The following is a 23399-nucleotide window of genomic DNA, read 5'->3' as shown; positions in this document are numbered from 1 at the left end:
GGTCAATGTGCTTCATTCTATGGGGTGTATGGGGTTGCATTGCTACAGACCAACTACATACTCATGACAACTAGTGATGAGCAAATGTGCTTGGAAATCGTGTTATCCGAGCATGCTTGGGTGTTATCTGAGTATCTTGGGTGTGCTCAGTTAATATATTTGAGTCCCTGCTGCTGCATGTTTTGTGGCGGTAGACAGAGGCAACATATGCGGGGATTGCCTTTTTGTTTGATTGGCTGCATGGCAAAAAAACACTATTAGCCTGCAGATATGGGGATAATAGCACTCTAAAGTTGTGTAGCTGCTGCAGAAAAAGCTTGACTACTGGCAGAAAATAAACTTTATTCCTCCCTGCAGCCACTGGCTTTTAGCTATAGAGGAGCGGTCGGCCCAACTTCACTCACTGTTCAGTATATAGTGAACAGCGGCTGAAACGACACTCCGGCACTGACTCAAAGCCAGATTTACAGTGGATTGATGCAGGTGCTACACAGTGAATCTGCACGCAGAAATAGCTGTCAGTCACTAAGTAGGACAGCCCACTGGACTCGTGCGCATACCAAGACCAGGGCTTTCAGTGAGTACAAAGCAACGTTTCGTTATATTTTTCCTATAAAAATGATTATCTCTTCCTGTTCTATAACATCCAGCCTGCAGATCAGATACCATTTTCAATAGGACAGGTTCCCTTTAAGGTTTTGACTAAATAAACATGAATTATGAGCATCTCAACAGATAATAGCAGAACTTTCTTTGGGGAAGGGTGTGATCATAAACAAATCTTTTCATATGATACATGCACAATCTTTTCCCAAAGCAAATAAATGTAAAAGGTCCATCAGCCAATCCAAACAGCAAAAAGCTGAAGAAATAAAATAAAATGTGCTCATTTCCTTCTTTTTACAGGCATTAAATAAAAGTATCATCTTCTAACCCAGAGCTTTACATTCTAAGCAAATTAAGAGCATTTGTTAAATTACTGTATAGGTTTATACTCACATTTTTTATTAAGAAAATTGCCCTACAGAGTAGGCTGAACATGGATGGAGTTTGCATATCTTGGAACACTGGCTTTAACAGTTCCAGTCTAGAGCTTTGAAAAAAAAAGCTATTAAAAACTAGTCATATATATGATGTCATTCTCATAATGTCTTAAAAAAAAGCCTAAAAGTACAAATAATATTTGTAATGTGCGACTTCATCCATGCAGCTTTCCATTCCTCAATCTTGGATAATATTTCATGGTGTTTCCTGTTTGTTAAATGAACACCTTCTTGCTTGGAAAAAAAAAAGATTCTTTAGTACGATGTCAGCAAAGTTTAGCCATTTTGTACATCAATGAAACAATTTTTCATGGGATAATGAAAATTCCCATGGTGCCAAGCAGAATGAAACAACACAAAGGCACTTTTCAGTTACTCCTGTAGATCCCCTGTTCATTCTCTCGGTGGCACTTGGATTACATAATCAACCTTTCCTTGATCCCTCCTCCTTATATAGACATCAACGCACACAATCGCAAAAGTCACATGCCGGCTCCTGCAACTAATAAAAACCAGCTACAAAAATAGGTAATCTTCGGAGAAGCATTACATAGCACTGCAATAATTTTGTCAATTAAATCATGGCTGAGTCACACCTTTTTATTTCTGGTGGCCCATAGCTTTTATTATACACAGACTTCAAATCTAGGGAATAAGACATCTCAGAAAAATGGAGATATTACAGAAACATAGAAAACCGTGGTATCAAAGACAAATGGTATTAGCTGGAAAGAAATAAGCATGAAGACTAATTCATGTGTTGATTGCGCTCTTATTTTACTATTAACCTGAATAAAGATTAGTGATGGGCGAGCGTGCTGACCACTGATTGATACTCGATTGCGCATTTGGGTATTTGACTGAGTACCGAGAAGTGCCGAGTATCGCATGATGCTCGAGTGCTCAGGTCCCTGAGCTGCGCAGCACTGAAGCCATTAATTCTCTCTCTCGCTCGGAGAAGAGGCGCTCCTCACCTAAGTCCAGCTCATCTGTGGCTGTCGGACCGAGGTGCGTCATCTCTCTATCTTCTCTATCTCTCTCCTCTTTCTCTCCAACCCCACCTCATCTGTCGAGTAAAACTCTGGCGGAAAAACATTTGACTGCTTCGTTGACGTACATTACGCTTGTTCCTTGAATCGAGCACCCGAGCATTTCAAAGTGCTCAATTCGAGTACCGAGCAGTTTACTGCTCACTCGTTACCACTAGCGATCCATCAAGAAATACTCCTAAAAATTTTGATCATAAAAATGCAATACCTGCATATATTTTTGAAAGCCATTTACTCAGGGCTGAATTATACAGAGAGAAGAAAATTCAACTGTCCATGGGCTCCTACTACCTGAAGCCACCACCTACTAGTACTCTTATCACCCTCATATCCTGCAGTAAAGACTGGTGGGAGAGTGACAATGGTGATGGGGAAATGAAGAGGTGTCAGTTAAATAATTATATTGAAATGTTAGTCAATAATTATGTGACACTGCTACTACATAGTGAGCCCCTATCAGGGTTAGTAACAATAGCTAAGTATTAAGACTGCAGTCTTGATAGGGGATGATTTTTACAGAATGCTGAATTACTATGGTCAAGTAACATGATGGTAGATAACGATTTGTTTTATATGGACACAGTCAGTTATTGGGTTTTAATCATTGAAACTATGATTTCTTAATTAGAAATAACTCATTCTGATTCACCTTAAATACTCAATTAAAAGGAATCTGTCAAAAGGGATTTGCTAACTCCGCTGAGAACAGCATAGTACAGGCAAAGTGACCCTGATTCCAGCAATGATCACTTTAGTTTACTGGGTGCAGTGGTTCTGACACAGTCAGAGTTCTTAGTTGTATCATGTACCAGAGCTGACCCACCCACACCAGGTTCATTATACACACTGTCAATTGAGAGTGAGCAGCTAATCACAGAAGGGGGAGGTGTCAGCCTAGCAAGTACATACCATGCAATCCAGACAATGATAATCACCAAGGGATAAAACGTTCATTGTAAGTAAACAACAGCACACAGCCTGGTAAGTGACATATTGCTGAAATCTGTGTTTTAACCCCTACCCCGTTGTTTCCTCAGATTATATAGTAAAACCTGCTGACAGATTCACTTTAAATAGTGAATTGCTGCGTGAGAGGAATTACCTAGCAATTACCATGAAGCCGACAGATTCAACCAATCAAAAATCACAGGATTTCTGTTCTGTGTCACCATATGGCAGCACATTAATTTGGTAAGATAAGCATTAATACCCACTGCCCAGTATATATACAGTGTACAGACATTCTGCTGCAGGTGCAGTGTATTCATTTATGAAGCCACCATCGAGGTTTTCAATACGTTGCAAGTACCTATCAGTGAGGTGCATATATTATTAATAAATATAGTAAGTTACAAAAGCCTTCATCAGGTGTGAACAAAGTATTGTAAAGTAAAAAAAGCTTATAAAATAAGTGTAAATAGTTTATTTTTATCAATTAACAAGATCAAAATTTATTGTGACCACCCTTTTCCTTCAAATAAACATCAATTCTAGGAATACTTGCACAACGTTAGTTATTTGTAGAATCATAGTCAGGTTTCTGAGTAATTCTAGCAAGGTGATAATAATCATCATTTTCATATGAAAGAAACACAGCTAAGTAAAAGGCTTAAAACTGCATGGGGAACAGCCAAACTCCTCAACACAGGTGAGGTTGAAGAATACAGTTTCACAGGCAATACACCATGGCAAGACTGAGCACCGCAATAAGACACAACGTCAGTACACTGTATCAGTCAGACCTCTCCCAGAAGAAGCACCAAGTGCAACATTGAGGACTGTAGACGCAATAGACACCATGCTTGTAAATTGGAATATTTCTGGCAGTGTCATAATTTTAGAACTGGAAGCAACTTGTGGGACCTGGCTACAATCATCTACTGTTTGAAGAAGGCTGGCTGGAAGTGTTCTTCAAGCAAGAATTGCTGCCAAAAATCCATAACTTCTACATGTAAACAAGGGCAAACGCATGAAAAAATAAGAATTGGGGGGCAGAAAAGTGGCATCAGGCTCTCTGGTCTGTTGAGTCAAAATGTGAAACAGAAGGCAGTTTGTTCTCTGAAGCCTGGATGGCTGTACATAATGAGTGTCTGCAAGCGACAGTGTAGCATGATGGTGTAACGGCGTTTCTGTCAAAGGAGTTGGGGATTTGAAATATATCCTACATGTTGAAAAATCTAGATACTTATCCATCATGCAATACCACTAGGACAGCGTCTGATTGGCTATAAATTTATTCTGTAGTAAGACAACCAAAAACATACAGCCAATGTCATTAAGAACCATCCTCAATATAAAAGAAGGATAAGGAGTCCTGGAAGTGATAACATGGCCCCCACAGAGCCCTTATCTCAACATCATCGAGTCTGTCTAGGATTACAAAAGAAACAGAAGAATTTGAGCAAGCCTACATTTATAGATCTACAGAAGATCTGTGGTTAGTTCTCCTTGATGTTTAGGAACAGCCTTTCTGTTGAATTTCTTCAAAAACTGTGTGAAAATGTAGCTAGAAGAATTTGTGGTGTAAAGAAGGCAAAAGGTGGTCACACCAAATATTGATTTGTTTAGACGTGTCTTTTTTCTTTCACTTTACATTTTGTTAGTTAATAAAAATAAGCTATTAACACTTCTATTTTTAAAAACATTATTAGTTTGCACCGGCTGGCACACAACAGGAACTTTTTACTACTCAGAGGCAATGGGCTTGTTGGTTGATTATTAGGGTAGAGTTTTTTTTTATCTTTTCTTACTAGTTTTGCTGTACCAACGACTCTGTGACAGTATCTGTCAGTGTTTTAGTTTGTGTGTAGGACATTATTTGCACAATCTGCAGTCAGTATAGGTTTTAACAATGAAATGCAGCACAAAAATTTAGTGATATTCACTTCTCAGTAGTCACTGCCTGCTTATGCCCAGCCTGACACACTCTCATTTTTAGTGGATCTACTCCATCACCTTTCTTACCTGACTCCTCTCTAAAAACACTGGCAGCTCTAATATCAGCTTGCCTACATCAAGATGCCTCCTTGCTCTAGCCACTAAGGGTATGTGCAGACGATCATTAAACGTGGGTTGGACGCTTTGTACTTGTGCAGCGGCCAGTTGATACAGCATAGTGGATTTCTTGAAATCCCACGTCCACTATTCATCCAGAGATGCCCACGGCTCACATACGGAAATGGACATGCGGTGCATCTCTTCAATCTCTGCAAGAGAAATTTCACCCATAGAACATATTGGACATGGACAATCTGCATGGTTCAGTGAACACATGCAGATTCACCTGCGTTCAATAGATGACAGCATTTTGGACACAGTGAACAGTCATACATACAGATGTTTAACTTGACAAATAATGCACCAACTTGATATCTTGTCACAGAAGTTTATCTTAAATGGATTAAGACAATGTGATATTAAAATACATGCATATTACAGTTGTGCTCAAAAGTTTACATACCCCAACAGAATTTTTGCTTTCTTGGCCTTTTTTCAGAGAATATGAATGATAACACCAAAACATTTTCTCCACTCATGGTTAGTGGTTGGGTGAAGACATTTTATTGTCAAACTACTGTTTTCTCTTTTTGAATTGTAATGACAACCCAAAACATCCAAATGACCATGATCAAAAGTTTACACACCCTGGTGATTTTGGCCTGATAACAAGCACAGAAGCTGACACAAATGGGTTTGAATGGCTACTAAAGGTAACATCCTCACCTGTGACCTGTTTGCTTGAAATCAGTGTGTGTGCATAAAAGCTGAAATAGTTTCTGGGATCCAGACAGACTCTTGCATCTTTCATCCAGCCACTGACGTTTCTGGATTGTGAGTCATGGGGAAAGCAAAAGAATTGTCAACGGATCTACGGGAAAAGGTAGTTGAACTGTATAAAACTGGAAAGGGATACAAAAAGATATCCAAGGAATTGATAATGCCAGTCAGCAGCATTCAAACTGTGATTAACAAATGGAAAATCAGGGGTTATGTAAAAACAAAACCACGGTCAGGTAGACCAACAAATGTTTTGTACACAAGGAGATCTCAAGCATGCAGTTCATGCCAGACAGCCCAGGAATTTACAGGAAGTGGAGACTTTTTACCAAGAAGAGTAGGTAGCTTTACCATCTGAGGAAATAAAGAACCTCATCCACAACTACCACAAAAGACTTCAAGCTGTCATTGATGTAAGAGGGGGCAATACACAGTATTAAATGGGGTATGTAAACTTTTGATCAGGGTCATTTGGATGTTCTGGGTTATCATTAGGATTTAAAAAGAGAAAACACAGTAGTTTGATAATAAATGGCTTCACCCAACTACTAACCATGAGTGGAGAAAAAGTTTTGGTGTTATCATTCATATTCTCTGAAAAAAGACCAAGAAAACAAAAATTATGCCAGGGTATGTAAACTTTTGAGCACAACTGTATATATGATTGAAACAGTGATCATCAAAAATGTCCTATAAATGGGCAGAACAAAACATGCAAAACAGCATTAGGACCGAAAATACAGTTGCAAGGACAAACTGACTTATAAAAATGTTCTCACTTTCTTCCATTCTTGCTAAATGTAGCTCTCTTCATCTTGTCATGCAGCTACCATTAAATGGGGACGTCACTGCTGCTAACGTGCTGTCTAATAAAACAGAACTCACTACTCACTCTCAGGGAAATATTTTGATATTAAGACGCAGCGCACATGAATGGATGTAAAACCACCAGCAATGTTATTACCACAAGAAAATTCCAGTAATAACAATGTGAGCGCCTTATAACATGAGATGTCAAACATGTCTCTGCATATTAGGAAAAGTTTTATACCTCACAGGTTGTAGGCAGCAAGTGCTATATTTATATGTCCAGTCCTTGCTAATGGCGTCTAGAATGTATAAATTTCGCTTGCTGATTATACAGATTTGTGTGAATGCTGACTGTAAAGTTAGATCTCATGTTTTATGGCTAATTAGAGGGAAAACCTTCACTTATCATGTCAATAATACTGGCCACATAAGTCTGGTTAAAATGATTAAACTTAACTTTTGGTGGGTAACCTCAGTTCAGACTATATGAAGCCAATATCATATGATGGATTAATAAGGTCCTATTAGGAATTACCATAGTCAGTAACCTGGTACAGTAGAAGTACAGCTACTGATAATGCGCAACTACAGTGCCTTGCAAAAGTATTCGACCCCCTGGAACTTTTCAACCTTTCACCACATATCAAGCTTCAAACATAAGGATACCAAATGTAAATTTTTGGTGAAGAATCGACAAGTGGGACACAATTGTGAAGTTGAACAAAATTTATTGGTTATTTTAAATTTTTGTGGAAATTCAAAAACTGAAAAGTGGGGCGTGCAATATTGTTCGGCCCCCTTAACTTAATACTTTGTTGCGCCACCTTTTGCTGCGATTACAGCTGCAAGTCACTTGGGGTATGTCTCTATCAGTTTTGTACATCGAGAGACTGAAATTCTTGCTCATTCTTCCTTGGCAAACAGCTTGAGCTCAGTGAGGTTTGATGGAGATCGTTTGTGAACAGCAGTTTTCAGTTCTTTCCACAGATTCTTGATTGGATTCAGGTCTGGACTTTGACTTGGCCGTTCTAACACCTGGATACGTTTATTTGTGAACCAGTCCATTGTAGATTTTGCTTTATGTTTGGGATCATTGTCTTGTTGGAAGACAAATCTCTGTCCCAGTCTCAGGTCTTTTTCAGACTCCAACAGGTTTTCTTCAAGAATGGTCCTGTATTTGGCTCCATCCATCTTCCCATCAATTTTAACCATCTTCCCTGTCCCAGCTGAAGAAAAGCAGGCCCAAACCATGATGCTGCCACCACCATGTTTGACAGTGGGGATGGTGTGTTCAGAGTGATGAGCTGTGTTGCCTTTATGCCAAACATATCGGTTGGCATTGTTGCCAAAAAGTTCGATTTTGGTTTCATCTGACCAGAGCTCCTTCTTCCACATTTTTGGTGTGTCTCCCAGGTGACTTGTTGCAAACGTTAAACGACACTTTTTATGGAAATCTTTGAGAAATGGTTTTCTTCTTGCCACTCTACCATAAAGGCCAGATTTGTGCAGTGTATGACTGATTGTTGTCCAATGGATAGACTGTCCCACCTCAGCTGTAGATCTCTGCAGTGTCATGATACCAGTGCTGGTGGACCTGCACTTCTGGGGTTAATGTTTTGATCTCAGTGCAGACTCTTACCTGCATACCTGGGACTTAATATGGTGGCCTCTCATTGGTTCTGGGAAAGCTTCTTATAGCCTCAGGAAGCTCCCATCCCTTCAGTTATACTTTCGCCCTTGGCATAGTGTGGTGACCCCGGTGTGTGTTTGTGCTGTGTTCTGGTTGCTTGATACTATGTGTACTACTCGGTCTGTTCTCTGGATATTGCTTGCTGGATTCTGCTTGGTACCTTCTATGTCTGTTTGGTTTTGACCCCCGCTTGGCCCTGATTATCCATTCTGTCTCATCCCTGGTACTTTACTGCTATCTCTGTGTATGACCTCCGTTTTGCCTGACTCTGAGTATTTCTGTTTAGTGTCCTGCCATCTCTGGAAGCAGGATGCTAAGCCCCGCCACTTGCAGTCACATGACCATAGGTCCTTCACTGCTTGCTAAACTTCAGCATCCCCAGGTCCTGTTTGTACTTTCCGGCTGTACCTGACCCCGGGCCCCCCTACAGTGCGGTTGAGTCCCTGCTCAGCGGAGGCTGTACGCCGGCGCTGACAGGACCCTGACATGCAGCTTATCCAGAGTGATCATGGGCCTCTTGGCTGGATCTCTGATCAGTCTTCTCCTTGTTTGAGATGAAAGTTTAGAGTGACGGCTGGGTCTTTGTAGATCTGCAGTGGTATGATACTCCTTCCATTTCAATATGATTGCTTGCACATCCTTGGGATGTTTAAAGTTTTGGAAATCATTTTGTATCCAAATCCAGCTTTAAACTTCTCCACAACAGTATCCCAGACCTGCCTGTTGTGTTCCTTGGTCTTCATGATGCTCTCTCTGCTTCAAACAGAACCCTGAGACTATCACAGAGAAGGTGCATTTATACGGAGACTTGATTACACACAGGTGGATTATATTTATCATCATTAGTCATTTAGGACAACATTGGATCATTCAGAGATCCACAATGAACTTCTGGAGTGAGTTTGCTGCACTGAAAGTAAAGGGGCCGAATAATATTGCACGCCCACTTTTCAGTTTTTGAATTACCACAAAAATTTAAAATAACCAATAAATTTCGTTCAACTTCACAATTGTGTCCCACTTGTTGTTGATTCTTCACCAAAAATTAACATTTGGTATCTTTATGTTTGAAGCATATGTGGGAAAAGGTTGAAAAGTTCCAGGGGGGCCGAATACTTTTGCAAGGCTCTGTACATATTACATAGTGAATGTCCATAATTAATAATGAATGAAAAGTACATATCCTAGCATTAAAGGGTTATTCCCATAAATGAAACTTTTTCCCTATACATAGGGTTCTGGAACCCATGAACTAATCTCTGCAGAGCCCCGTCTTGAGTGGAGCAGAGGTGCACATGCTTGATTTCCGCTCAATTTTAACGGACTACTGGAAATAGCATAACACTTGATTCAGTTTTCTCCAGCAGTCCCATAGGTATGCTTACTTCCACTCCAGGGACTACAGAAAATAGCGGAATGCTGGATTCAACTTTCTCTGGAAGTCACATAAGTAGGCCTACTTCCACTCCAGGGACTACTGGAAATAGCAGAATGCTGGATTCAACTGTCTTTGGTAGTCCTTTATGCCTACTTTTGTTCCATTGACAACAAGGCTCTTCAGAGCCTTGTTCTTGGGATTGCTTGGTGTCCCAATGGTCAGGCCTCCAACAATTATATCCATATCCCACTGTTGTTGCAGTTTTTCATTCTGCTAATAACTCTTCAAATATTTTGGTGTAATTCCATGTTCATCAATTTATTTTTTTTAACTTATAAATTCATGAAATGTATGTTGCAGTATTGTTTTGATAAAATACATCTCAGTTGTCACTTTAAGACTGTCATCAAGCCTTCTAACTGCTGCTAACTGATTGACAGATGCAATATGCTAATAAAACTTGGCTTCAGCTCCGCTGTGAGAGGTACCCGAGTGTCATGCTACTGTGCTGCGATTTTCTCGCGTGAGAGGATCGTGGCACAGGTACGGAGAAGATGGAGAAAGTAATTTCTCCATCTCCTACATGGCCTGAATCTCCATATATAGGACTGGACTGGGGTGACATCGGATGTAGTCCGATGTTTCACTCACACCCATAGACTTGAACTTGTAACCGTGAGGTATTGTTTTTTTTTTTTATTGCTCTCGCATGAGGAATACTTTAGGAAACCCAAACATTGTCATTTTATGTCTGTAGTTTTCTTAGCACAATCCTTATAGCAGGTTCGCTTTCAATATCATTCTGTTAGTCGCTTCCCATTGTTCATGCTTATCTATATCCTTCTGAATCCTTTCTCTGTCTTCTCTAGTGTTAGCTATCCCTCCTCGCTTTGCATCATCTACAAATTTGATTAGTTTACCTTCAGTTCCCTTATGTAGATCATGTATAAAAATTTTAAATAACACTGGGGCCAGGACAGAGTCTAGTGGTACCCCACTAGAAACACTCTTCTAATTGTATGTGCACCATTTATTACCACTCTTTGAGTACGATCACAGAGTCCGTTTTGAATCCACCTAACCGTAGCCTTGTCAATCCCATACTTGGTCATATTTTTCAATAAGGATTATAATACTTTGTCAATTGCTTTGCTGAAGTCGAGATATACTATATCTACCGCATTTCCCTGATCCACCCAGTTACTGAATCCATCATAGAAGGAAATTACATCAGTCTGGCATGACTTGTATAACTTTTCTATTGCTTTTGACATGTCCCCAAAATCATTTTTTATTGCTTTTGGTCTCCCTTGCAAGGCTCACTTAATTCCTGGCTTTATCTCTTCTAACTCTTTCCCTGCAGACAGCATTATATTATTCTTTAGATATGCCCCCCTCTTTCCATGACTAGCCCGAGTGAAAACTTGTTTTTTGTAGGTTGAGTAGAAGCCTTTCTTGGTGGCAATTTGGGATGTAGAACATTTTGAATCAGTTCACATTTATCCTGTGTTTTACGCTGAGCACTTACATTGGGGTTTCGATCTAAATCTACAAAACATGATTCAGATTAAACCCCTGGGGGATCCATTCACTAATGAGGCAGCAGACTTACTCTGGACTCTGTGTGGCTCCTGTTTATCAGTATCCAGCAAGAAGTGCATGAAACTATGGCCCGAGCGTGCTCTTATGGATCATAAGCCAGACGGCATCCACAGTGTCTCCATCTGATTCATTATAGGGAATCTTCCATTGGGGTTCCGTGTGAATCACTTCTGCACGGAAACTCCGGAGTAAGCTTTCAGCGTAGAGTGCAGGATAAATGTGAGGTGAGTTATACTATGATCATTGGGAGGCAGAATGAAAAATCAACACCAGGTGAAGTTTTGCTTCTATTTATTTTTTACACCATTCATTGTGCAGTATAAGCGATTAGACGACTTTATTCTTTGGTCCGATTACAGCGATATGATAGCTAGCAAGACCGAAAAAAGACATTTGTCCATCTAATTCAGCCCATATTTCGTCAGAATAAATCCCCAGATCTGCGTCCTTCTAAAGAATCTAATAACTGTAAGATACAATGTTGTTACACTCCAGGAAGACATCCATCTCTTGAACCCGTCGACTGAGTTCGCCATCACCACCTCCTCAGGCAAGGAATTCCAGATTCTCACTGCCCTAACAGTAAAGAATCCTGTCAGGTTTATGTTAGATGTTTATGTTTGTCTGCTATCACACAGTAAAAACCATTTTGTTTTACAAAAACAAGTTTTTGCATTGTAATATTTTGAGAGATTTCTGAAGACAGAGTCATGTGGAGTTGTCATTTTTATTGGTACCATTGTTGGGCACATAACATGTATTGATCATTTTCTACTCTGATTTTTTTAATTGATTTCTTCGGGTCAGTATGATTACAGCAATACCACATTTACCGTAAATCATTTTTTCATGTTTTATCGCTTCTACACAATAAAAACAATTTTATAGGAAAAATATTGCTTTTGCATTGCTATATTCTGAGAGCTATAACTTTTATTTTTCCACTGTTTCCACTGTTTTTTGCGGGACAAGATGACTTTTTCAGCAAAACCATTTTATTTATATTCGAGTTTTCGATTGCCTTTTATTCCAGCAGTACGGTAAGAAAACAGTTTTTTTACATTTCTTTTTTACGGTGTGTACTGAAGGGGTTATCTAGTGTAACAGTTTAATAGATCAGTTCAGCTTTCACATAAATATATATTATATATTTATTGGTGTAATATTTTTTGTTTTTTATTTTGTGGTTTTGTTTATTTGTTAATAATTTTTTCAAGCTTCTTGACTTTTTTTTAACTTTTTACATGTAATCGAAGTACATGTATCAAAGTACTACCGCCAGTTATAACATGGCAGTTAGACAGGGCAGGAGACAGGTAAGACATTTATATACATCTACTCCCTGTACATTAGGAGTACAACAAATATATACCATATGCATTTGTGTAATTTTTATTCTGGCCGCTACATTCACACACATCCACCGCCCTGGCATTAACTCTCTACACTCCATCCATATCGGCCCCTCGCTCCTTTGCTCTCCTATGTATAGCACTCACGCTCTTTTCACATTGTTAAATTGCACAGATCCAGTCAGTCCCACCATTCAACATCAGAGACGCTCTCACAAATCACTTAACCATCTGCTCACTCTTTCTACCCTCCTTCTCCTAGTCGCAGGAGACATTGCTCCCAACCCTGGTCCCCCATGTTATAGAAAGTCAAACCCCCAAAACTGCTACACTCAGAAACCCCTCTAATCTTATTAATATTCCCTGCATGCCATGTGTCTCTCTTAATTGTGCACTTTGGAATTCTCGCTCAGTGTGTAACAAACTCTCCTTCATCCATGACTTCTTCCTTTCTAATTCTTTTAACCTCCTGGCTCTTACTGAAACCTGGATCCAGCAGTCAGACACTACCGCTGCTGCTGCTCTTTCATACGGGGGCTACACTTCTCTCATACCCCAAGATCAGACAATAGAGCAGGTGGAGGCGTTGGTCTGCTCCTATCACTAAAATGTACCTTTCAGGTCATCCCTCAACTACCCTCACTTGTCTTCCCTTCTTTTGAGGTCCATGCCGTCAGACTCTATACCCCCTTCTCCATGCGAGTGGCGGTGGTGTATCCTCCTCCCGGACCCTCCCATCAGTTCCTGGATCATTTTGCCACTTGGCTTCCACATTTTCTCTCCTGTGACATCCTTACCCTCATCATGGGAGATTTCAACATCCCCATTGCTCTTCCCCTCTCACCATCTGCTACTCACCTTTTATCTCTAACCTCCTCATTTGGCCTTTCGCAGCTTACTAATTCTCCAACGCATGAAGACGGAAACTCCCCCGACTTGGTCTTCTCTCGGCTTTGTGCAGTGGATGATTTTGCAAACTCCCCTCTCCCGCTCTCTGACCACAATCTTCTTTCATTCTCTATCAAGAACTGCCAGGCTGCTCAGGTCACCCCCACTGTCCAGACTTATAGAAACATACAGGCCATTAACACCCAGAAACTTATGAAGAACTTGCAGTCTTCATTGGCCCCTATCTCCTCCCTCTCATGTCCTGATTCTGCATTGAAGCATTACAATGAAACACTTCAAAGTGCCCTGGATGAATTTGCACCTCCTATAAATAGAACACCACAACACAGATGGCGACAACCCTGGCACACGGTGCAAACACGTTTCCTGCAGCGGTGCTCCAGGTGCGCCGAACGTCTGTGGAGAAAATCCAATCTACACGAAGATTTCATCCATTTTAAGTTTATGCTTAGAACATACAACACTGCCCTTCACCTCTCCAAACAAGCCTATTTCAACACCCTCATCACCTCACTGTCCAATAACCCGAAACGTCTCTTTGACACTCTTCATTCTCTACTCAATCCAAGAGTACAGGCCCCAACCACGGAGCTCCGAGCTGACGATCTGGCCAATTACTTCAAAGAAAAAATTGACCAGATTCGACAGGAAATTATCCCCCAATCACCTCATACCATGCACTGTCCTCCCTCCCCCACTGCATCTAACTCACTCTCTGATTTTGAACCAGTCACAGAAGAAGAAGTAAGCAGGCTCCTTGCGTCTTCTCGCCCAACTACTTGCACCGGTGACCCATTTCCGTCACATCTCCTCCAGTCCCTTTCCCCTGCTGTCACCCCTCACCTAACTAAAATATTTAACCTCTCTCTCTCCTGGTATTTTTCCCTCCTCATTTAAGCATGCCATCATACATCCACTACTTAAAAAACCATCCCTCGACCAAAACTGTGCCGCTAACTATAGACCTGTCTCTAATCTTCCCTTCATCTCTAAACTCCTGGAACGCCTGGTCCACTCCCGTCTTATCCGATATCTCTCAGAAAACTCTGTTCTCGACCCTCTCCAATCCGGTTTCCGCTCTCTACACTCCACTGAAACCGCCCTCACTAAAGTCTCTAATGATCTGCTAACAGCTAAATCAAATGGTCATTACTCCATGCTAATTCTCTTGGATCTCTCTGCAGCATTCGACACTGTGGATCATCAGCTCCTCCTCACTATGCTCCGTTCCATTGGCCTCAAGGACACCGTTCTCTCCTGGTTCTCCTATCTCTCCGACCGTTCCTTTACTGTATCTTTTGCCGGTTCCTCCTCCTCTCACCTTCCCCTTACTGTTGGGGTCCCCCAAGGATTGGTTCTAGGCCCCCTCCTCTTCTCCTTGTACACTGCCCCTATTGGTCAAAAAATCAGTAGATTTGGTTTCCAGTACCATCTCTATGCTGATGACACCCAATTATACGCTTCTTCTCCTGACATCACGCCAGCCTTTCTAGAAACCACCGGCGATTGTCTAAACGCTGTGTCTAATATCATGTCCTCACTATATCTGAAACTGAACCTGTCAAAGACTGAACTCCTTGTGTTTCCTCCCACTACTAATGTACCTATACCCGACATTGCTATTTCTGTGTGTGGTTCCACTATTACTCCCCAGCAACAGGCCCACTGTCTTGGGGTCATACTTGATTCCGAGCTTTCCTTTGCCCCCCCACATTCGATCACTGGCTTGCTCTTGTCATCTGCACCTCAAAAACATTTCTAGAATTCGACCATTTCTTACTTTTGACTCTGCAAAAACTCTTACTGTTTCTCTTATTCATTCTCGTCTCGACTATTGTAACTCTCTTCTAATCGGTCTCCCTCTTACCAAACTCTCCCCTCTCCAATCTGTCTTGAATGCTGCAGCCAGGATCATATTCCTCACCAATTGTTACACCGATGCCTCTACCTTGTGGCAGTCATTACACTGGCTACCCATCCACTCCAGAATTCAGTATAAACTTATTACCCTCACCCACAAAGCCCTCCATGGCTCAGCACCACCCTACATCTCCTCCCTTGTTTCAGTATACCACCCTACCCGCGCCCTCCGTTCTGCTGATGACCTGAGGTTAGCATCCTCAATAGTCAGAACCTCCCACTCCCGTCTCCAAGACTTTACACGTGCCGCGCCAATTCTTTGGAATGCACTTCCCAGGTCAATACGATTAGTCCCCAATCCCCACAATTTTAAGCGTGCCCTGAAAACGCATTTATTCAGACTGGCCTATCGCCTCAACACATTAACCTAATCTATCCCTGTGTGGCACAGCCAAAAGTTTTACCATAACCAGATTTCCCGCATCATGTTCCCACATGCTTTATGCATCCATTAGCCCTCTGTGTCTGTACTGTTACACACTTAACATTATGGCTGGTCCATACAATCAGGGCAACTGTTACCACCCACCTTTCGTGTCTACCTCTTTCCTCATAGACTGTAAGCTTGCGAGCAGGGCCCTCTTTCCTCTTGGTATTTGTTATAATCTACTGTATGTGATTATTGTTATGCTGTAATGTCTATTGTCTGTACAAATCCCCTCCAAAATGTAAAGTGCTGCGGAATATGTCGGCGCTATAAAAATAAAATGTATTATTATATTATTATTATTATTACCTGTATGGGACGTTTAACTTTTATGAGTCTGATCAGTGGTTTCATGCACTGCAATACATCAGCACTACAATGCATGAGACCTATGTTATTATGTAGGTAGATAGCCTGTTAGACCTTGCCTATGGCTGGGTCTCACAGGCCACCGTATCTGGCACACCACAAGGACATTGCTTGACCTCCGGGTGCCATGACAATCATCGGCTCCCTGTGATTTTGTCGTGGGGCTGTGGATGGGGGTGAGAGGGGGAACCCCCTCCCTATCACTAACTTCTAAATGCCGTGATCACTATCGATCATGGAATATGGAGGATAAATCAGTCAAGGGCAGTGCAGGCACCATAGGTATAACAGCAGGAGCTTGGCTGTCAGTTGCACTGAGCTCCCGGCGGTGATTGTGCAGGAAGTGTTGATATTTCAGCACTTCCCAATGATCACATGCTGCAATCGGTCAGTCAGATTCTCTGACTAATCACAGCAATCAGAGAGTGGGGACCGCTGAAATGGGTCCCTGTATCTCTAGCTGTGTCAATCAGCTGTCAGTGACTACTGTCAGCACGGAGCTGTTACTGTGACAGTTTTAATCCATGAAGGACATAGCACGTCAAGATGCGGGAACTGACACCTGCTCATGACGTGCTATGTACGTCGTTGGTCGTTAAGAGGTTAATAATGAAAAAGGAAGCAGATGGACAATGTAAATCGGACAAAAAAATAAAATCGTATCTTGATTATGGACTTCCATATAACCATTTTTGTTGCATTTTACCTTTAGCCATGTTCACACGTTCGGTATTTGACATCAATATTTGTAAGCCAAAATCAGAAGTGAAATAATCAGAATTTCCTCTGATTGTTCCACTCCTGGTTTTGAATTACAAATACTGAGGTAAAATATTGACCAAATACTGAATGTGTGCATGTGGTTTATTAAAAACACATGTACCACTTCTGCATTTTCACCCACTCTTGATTTTGGCATACAAATACGGATGTAAACTACTGACCAAATACTGTACCCTAATAATTTTTAAGATTACATTTAACACAAACACCTGACTTAAACAATAGGTAATTTTCTGATAACGCATTCCCTTCAAGACTTGTTATAACTTTGAGCAGTATGGCGCAGTGCTACATGCATGTGGATGAGCCTATAATCTACTCATTTAGTATCATTAAAAAGCGAACAGGATATGTTGCATATACTCCATATCCACCCTGTGCTATAAACCCAAAATCCTCCACTTTGTGTAATCTCTTCAGAGATCACGTCATTCCAGACTATGACACATTTATTTAGGACCAGACTGGTAAATGGAGTATTATGTCAGCTTTGCTGGAAGAAGCAGCATTATAATTTTCATATAATTTATTTTAACTGAGTGTCCAAGGTTTAGTCTATGTTTCAGTATGCCTAAACACAGCCTGTGCATGCCGAGGACTGTCAGCCATGTACAGCCACATCTTCTGCTAGTTATAGACAGTTCATTTAGAATCCTGCATATCACGTCATAAAACAAATAACCTGCGCAGATCACATTATAATACAATCTTTACACTTAATAATAATAATAATAATAATAATCTTTATTTTTTATATAGCGCCAACATGTTCCACAGTGCTTTACAGTTTGCACACATTATCATCACTGTCCCCGATGGGGCTCACAATCTAAATTCCCTATCAATATGTCTTTTGGAATATATCCACTTCATAGTAATCCTTTGATTTCTGTACCCAAAATGCCCTCCCTTAGTTATCCTTCAACATATGACCAGATAATGTAGGAGCGAACACAGACTAAGAGTCCCTGTGGAAGAATACTATATGGGCCGTTTGCTGTCCAATAACTTATAATAATGCACAATTCCACCTAATTTTGGAGTTAAAGGTGGACTCCCTTACTTCTTGGGTCTTTGTGCGGCTGAACAGGTTGCACCAATAGTATGTCCTCCCCTGAGACAGTAGTTGGAAAACCCAAATGTCCATGTAATCTATATATATAAAGCTGAGTGTATGTATGTGTGTGTGTGTATGTATCAAACTACACCCACTCCACAGATCCCCATTTATTCCGCATAGCCACAGGGAACGAGCCCCTGGTCCAGGGACACCCGACAACAGTTGTGACACATAGCTTGGCCTCACTTATCTTGCACACACAGCTCTGCTGCTGGGACCCTATGATCCCATGTGTACGGGGTTACTGTACTTCCCCCAGTGATGTGATATAACACCCTGCTCTGTGACACGAGCCAACACTTCTTCTCCAGCACCAGACCAGCCCTGTATCTGACTCCTCCAAAGTATGTGACTGGTCACATGGTCGTGACATCATCTCAGGTCGTTTAGCTGCCAAGGATCTCGCATCTACCGAGAGTTCAGCCAGGGAAGAGAGGAAGCCTCTCAGGAGCTTCACTCTGTCTGTGCTGATCACCAATGTGCAGATTGCCACATAAAGCCCAGGAACTCTCCGAACCCGGGACTGGATCTGTGCACTAGCTGCTGGCCTGGCTGGAAGGAGGAAAGAAGAAACCCATCACACACAGGAAGAGCCCCTGCTGTCAGTCAGCGCTGGAGAAGAGCAGCAACATGAACACCAACATCATCGGCAATCCGCACTCTGTAACGCCAACATGGGCCACTGCCAGGGTTGTCAGGAGTTGTAGTTTTTCCCTGACGAGAGCGGGCAATATATCCAGGATCAGAGATGAGGGCCGGGAATATACCCAGGATCAGAGAAAACAGCGGGGAATAGACCCGGGATCAGAGACGAGAACCAGGAATATACCTAGTTAGAGATGAGAGGTGAATCACAGACGAGAGGAAAATATACCCGGGATCAGAGACGAGAGCGGGTAATATACCTAGGATCAGAGACGAGTGGTGGATCACAGACGAGAGAGGAAAATATACCTGGGATCAGAGACGAGAGCCGGGATCAGAGACGAGAGTGGAGAATATACCCGGGATCAGAGACAAGAGCCAGGAATATTCCCAGGATCAGAAATGAAAGTGGGGAATATACCCGGGATTAGAGACAAGAGTGGGGAATATACCCAGCATCAGTGTCACAAGCTGGGAATATACCCGGGATCACAGAAGACAGAAGGTAATATACCCGAGATCAAAGACGAGAGTGGGGAATATACCCGGGATAGGACACGAGAGAGAGGAATATACCCGGGATCAGAGACAAGAGCGGGGAATATACCCAGAATTATAATTTGTTAAAACTAACCACAGTTAGTTACTATGCCCGGGCAATTCTTCAGCTTGTAGATTATATTGTTCCTATGAAAAACATAGCTGATACTGAAAATCATAACTCCAATCACAGAAAAAAATGCTCAACCTAATCATATGGAATTTTTAGTCATTAATTGTCCATATTAGGCCTCTTTCACACATCCGGTTTTTGTAATCCGGCACGATGCGGCGAAATTTTTAATAACCGGATCCGGTTTTGTCCCATAAGCTTTCATGGTCGCCGCATCGTGCCGGATGGTTATGCGTCGTGTCCGGTTGTTCCCTGCAGCGTTTTTTGTCAGCGCCGGACCGGCTTTTTCCACAGCGCATGCCCGGACTCTGTGAATGTTAACCCCACAAGTGCCCAGCGAGAGAGAGAGAGATCTCTCTCTGTCACCCGGACACTTGTGAGAGATCTCTCTCGCCGGGCACTTGTGGGGTTAACACTCACAGTGTCTGGGTGAGAGAGAGACATCTCTCTGTGGGGTTAACCCCACAAGTGCCCGGCAAAAGAGAGAGATTCTCTCGCCTGGACACTAAGTGTTAACCCCCCATGTCTCTCTCTCTCCACCCCCCTCTCCCCTTCCCTCCCCTCCCCTCTCCTATCCTCTCCTCTCCTCCCTTTCAGCAGCTGTCTCTCATCGGCTGCCTCTGTCCACCTCGTCCTGCGGATCCTTTAAATAATGTCCGAGCCGTATCTCTCACCGCACACACATCTGGTGTCACGGCTGCAGGCCGGATCCGGCGGCCCGGCTTTTCGCCACACGCCGCCGGACCCCACCCACCGGATGTGTGAAAGTAGCCTAACCCATTATGAACATGTTTCTGTGATGGTTTACATATTATCAGTGGCTTCCATAGAAAAGATAAAGATGCTTAACAATGAACAAATTACTGCAGCTTACACCCGATTTGCTGTTGTTTTTTACTTAGAATAAGGCATAAGTACTCGATACTCATGTCTGTTCAGGTATACATGGAGTATCACGGATCCCCATATGTTTTTTTCGTGTCTTACAGCCATGAATCATGCAGGGTGGGGACTTGAGCACGTCACTCACGCACCCGCGATATTTGGTGCATGACAGAGCACCCGATGCAAACTAGAGTAGCAAGCACTTGCGCTCAACACTAATGATGGTGTATTCAATATGACAACCTAATATTATCAAATTCTGTGTCGTACCTGTGGGTTTGAAATGCTCACTATACCCCTGGATAAACTCTCTGAGGGGTATGGATTCCAAAATGCAGTCACTTGTGGGAAGTTTCTGCTGTTTAGGCACATTAGGAGCTCTCCAATCTTGACATGTCATCCGCTAAGTATTCCAGCAAATTTTACATTCAAAAAGTCAAATGGCGATCCTCCCTTCCAAGTCCTGCCGGGCACCCAAACAGTAAATTTCCCCCACAAATAAGGTATCGGCGTATTCAGGAGAAATCATACAATACATTTTTGTGATCTATTGTCTCTTGTTACCTTTGTGAAAATAAAAAGTTTCACTCCAAAATAAATTTTTGTTAAAAAAGTTAAATGTTCAATTTTTCCTTTCACATTGATTCAGATCAATTCATGATTCTTGAATGTGGTTTTAAGCACCTTGAGGGGTGCAGATTTATAAATGTGTAACTTTTGGGTATTTTCTGCAATATAGGCCCCTCAATGTCACTTCAAATGTGCTGTGGTCCCTAAATAAAAGGGTTTGTAAATTTTGTTGGAAAAATGAGAAATCGCTGGTCAACTTTTAACTCTAATTTCCTAACAAAAAAAAATTATGCTTCCAAAATTGTGCTGATGTAAATTAGACATGGAAGAAATGTTATTTATGAACTATTTTGTGCGATATAAGGCTCTGATTTAAGGGCATAAAAATTAAAAGTTTGAAAATTGCAAAATTTTCAACATTTTTGCCAAATTTTTATTTTTTTCACGAATAAGCGTAAGTCATAATGAAGAAGAAATTTTCCCACTATCATGAAGTACAATATGTCAAGAAAAAACACTCAGAATCACTGGGATACATTGAGGCGTTCCAGAGTTATTACCAGATAAAATGACACTGGTCAGAATTGTAAAATTTGGTTTGGTCATAAAGGTCAAAATTGGCTCGGTCACTAAGGGGCTAAAGAATTTGTGTGTAAGCAAATTACAAACAATACACATTTTGGCAAATGCAGATAAAATTCGAGTAGAATTCAATTCCACTCTGAATCAAATTTCTCAGGTAAATTCACACAAACAGGTGAATTTCCACAATGTTTTTGTGACTTCCATATTTCTCCATCTCTGTGTAGACAATACTTTACCTCAGAAGAGAGGAGTTCTGTGCAAGTTCTGTAAATGTGAATGTAACCATGCCTCCATAGTCACCAGATGGATCTCCTCTATGGTAATTACGCCTTTACATATAAAACATTTTCTTATATAATAACACATTACAATACATGCATAATATGGAAACAAAATACTAAAAAAGAATGATATTCCAAGTTGTAGAACATATTTTTTGATAAAAATATAAATAATTATGATTACATAATGTATCAGTTATTTAAGATATAAAAAAGAAAGCTTTAATTAAAATAAAAATCAAATGAGAAAGCGCAATGAACACTAAAGATGTCAAATAACACAAGTTTTCATGCAACACAATTTAGCCCCTGTGTAAAGAGTTGGAGCTCCGATGAGCCCACTGGCCATATTGCTTCACCTTCCGGAGGCTAGTGACTTCTGCCCTTTTCAGGTCAAAGTTCATAAATGGAACAGGCCAGGGAATGTGGCAAAGCAGATGACTATACTTAAGTAATGATGTGTGGAAAGCCAGTTTTTGAGACCGGTACCTTGCACTTAATTAGGGAGAGCCAACAAAATGAATTGACACAGTTGTGTTTTACAGACATTGGAGAACGCACATCTAGGTGATTAAAATTAAAAAAAAAAATTAAAATTGAAGTTTGTCATTCTTATAACACATTCACTAAAAGCAAACAAGTCCATGAGAGCCAATTTTTTTTTATAGGTTCATTATGGTAGATACACTGCACAATAATATATAAGGGCAACGGGCAACATAAACACTCCCAAATCGCCTTCATTTTTGGTTTCTAAAAACAGTTCCTGTTGAGTGTTATATAGACCGGTTAGGTGTAAAAGTTTTAGATGCGGGTGTGATATTCGTGAAAAAGCCATATAATTTATATGGTAAATTCTGATTGCATTTAAGAAGAAATATTTTACAAAATATAGGTTAAATATCTGCTATTCAATATATATATATATATATATATATATATATATATATACACATACACACGGTATATGTGTGTGCATAGAAATATATATCTATATATGTACACATTAGATAGAATAGCAGCTATGTACCTATATTTTGCAATATTATATATATGCACGTGTATTATTAGACTTTTGCTGGGCGCATTCTATGTATACTAGAAGCTAATATGTATTAACAACAAATCATTGTTAATTGTAACAATTATTACGTGTTTCTTGAACCTGTCTCCTCCAGCGACGGTATAAATTATTTGAGGTGCACAGTAAACATGTCATCATGGTCATGAATTGGTTAGGGATTTCAACGAATGTTTTGGGTTATAGCTATGTTCTTTAGCAATTTAAACCTTCATTTTTCAATGGAATTAATGGGGTAAAGTGTTTTGGCCCAGGGTGGTGCAAATCAGGGTACATGTTTAGGGCATAATTACATGCGGCAGAACATTCTGTGTCTGAAAATCTGTTCCATACATGTAAATGGAATTGTATTGGCAGGAAGCACATAGCATTCTGCAAGCTTCATTAAGATAAAAGTGACTGCTCTAGAAATAATGCAATACATTTGTCCAACATGAATAAAGCCATACT

At 41.0% G+C, this 23399-nt stretch overlaps 1 protein-coding gene across 1 annotated transcript in view; it reads right to left on the bottom strand.

Moving 5' to 3' along the window:
• Positions 1-23399, bottom strand: part of HHIP (hedgehog interacting protein) — a 148367-nt gene that overhangs the window by 57451 nt on the left and 67517 nt on the right. The gene's annotated exons all lie outside the window — the stretch shown is intronic.

Source organism: Dendrobates tinctorius, unplaced genomic scaffold, assembly GCF_039654945.1.
Source record: "Dendrobates tinctorius isolate UK_male_01 unplaced genomic scaffold, ASM3965494v1 ptg000161l, whole genome shotgun sequence".
NCBI classification, from domain to species: domain Eukaryota; kingdom Metazoa; phylum Chordata; class Amphibia; order Anura; family Dendrobatidae; genus Dendrobates; species Dendrobates tinctorius.
Note: the sequence above shows the minus strand (reverse complement) of the source record. Positions and strands in the feature narration are given on the sequence as shown.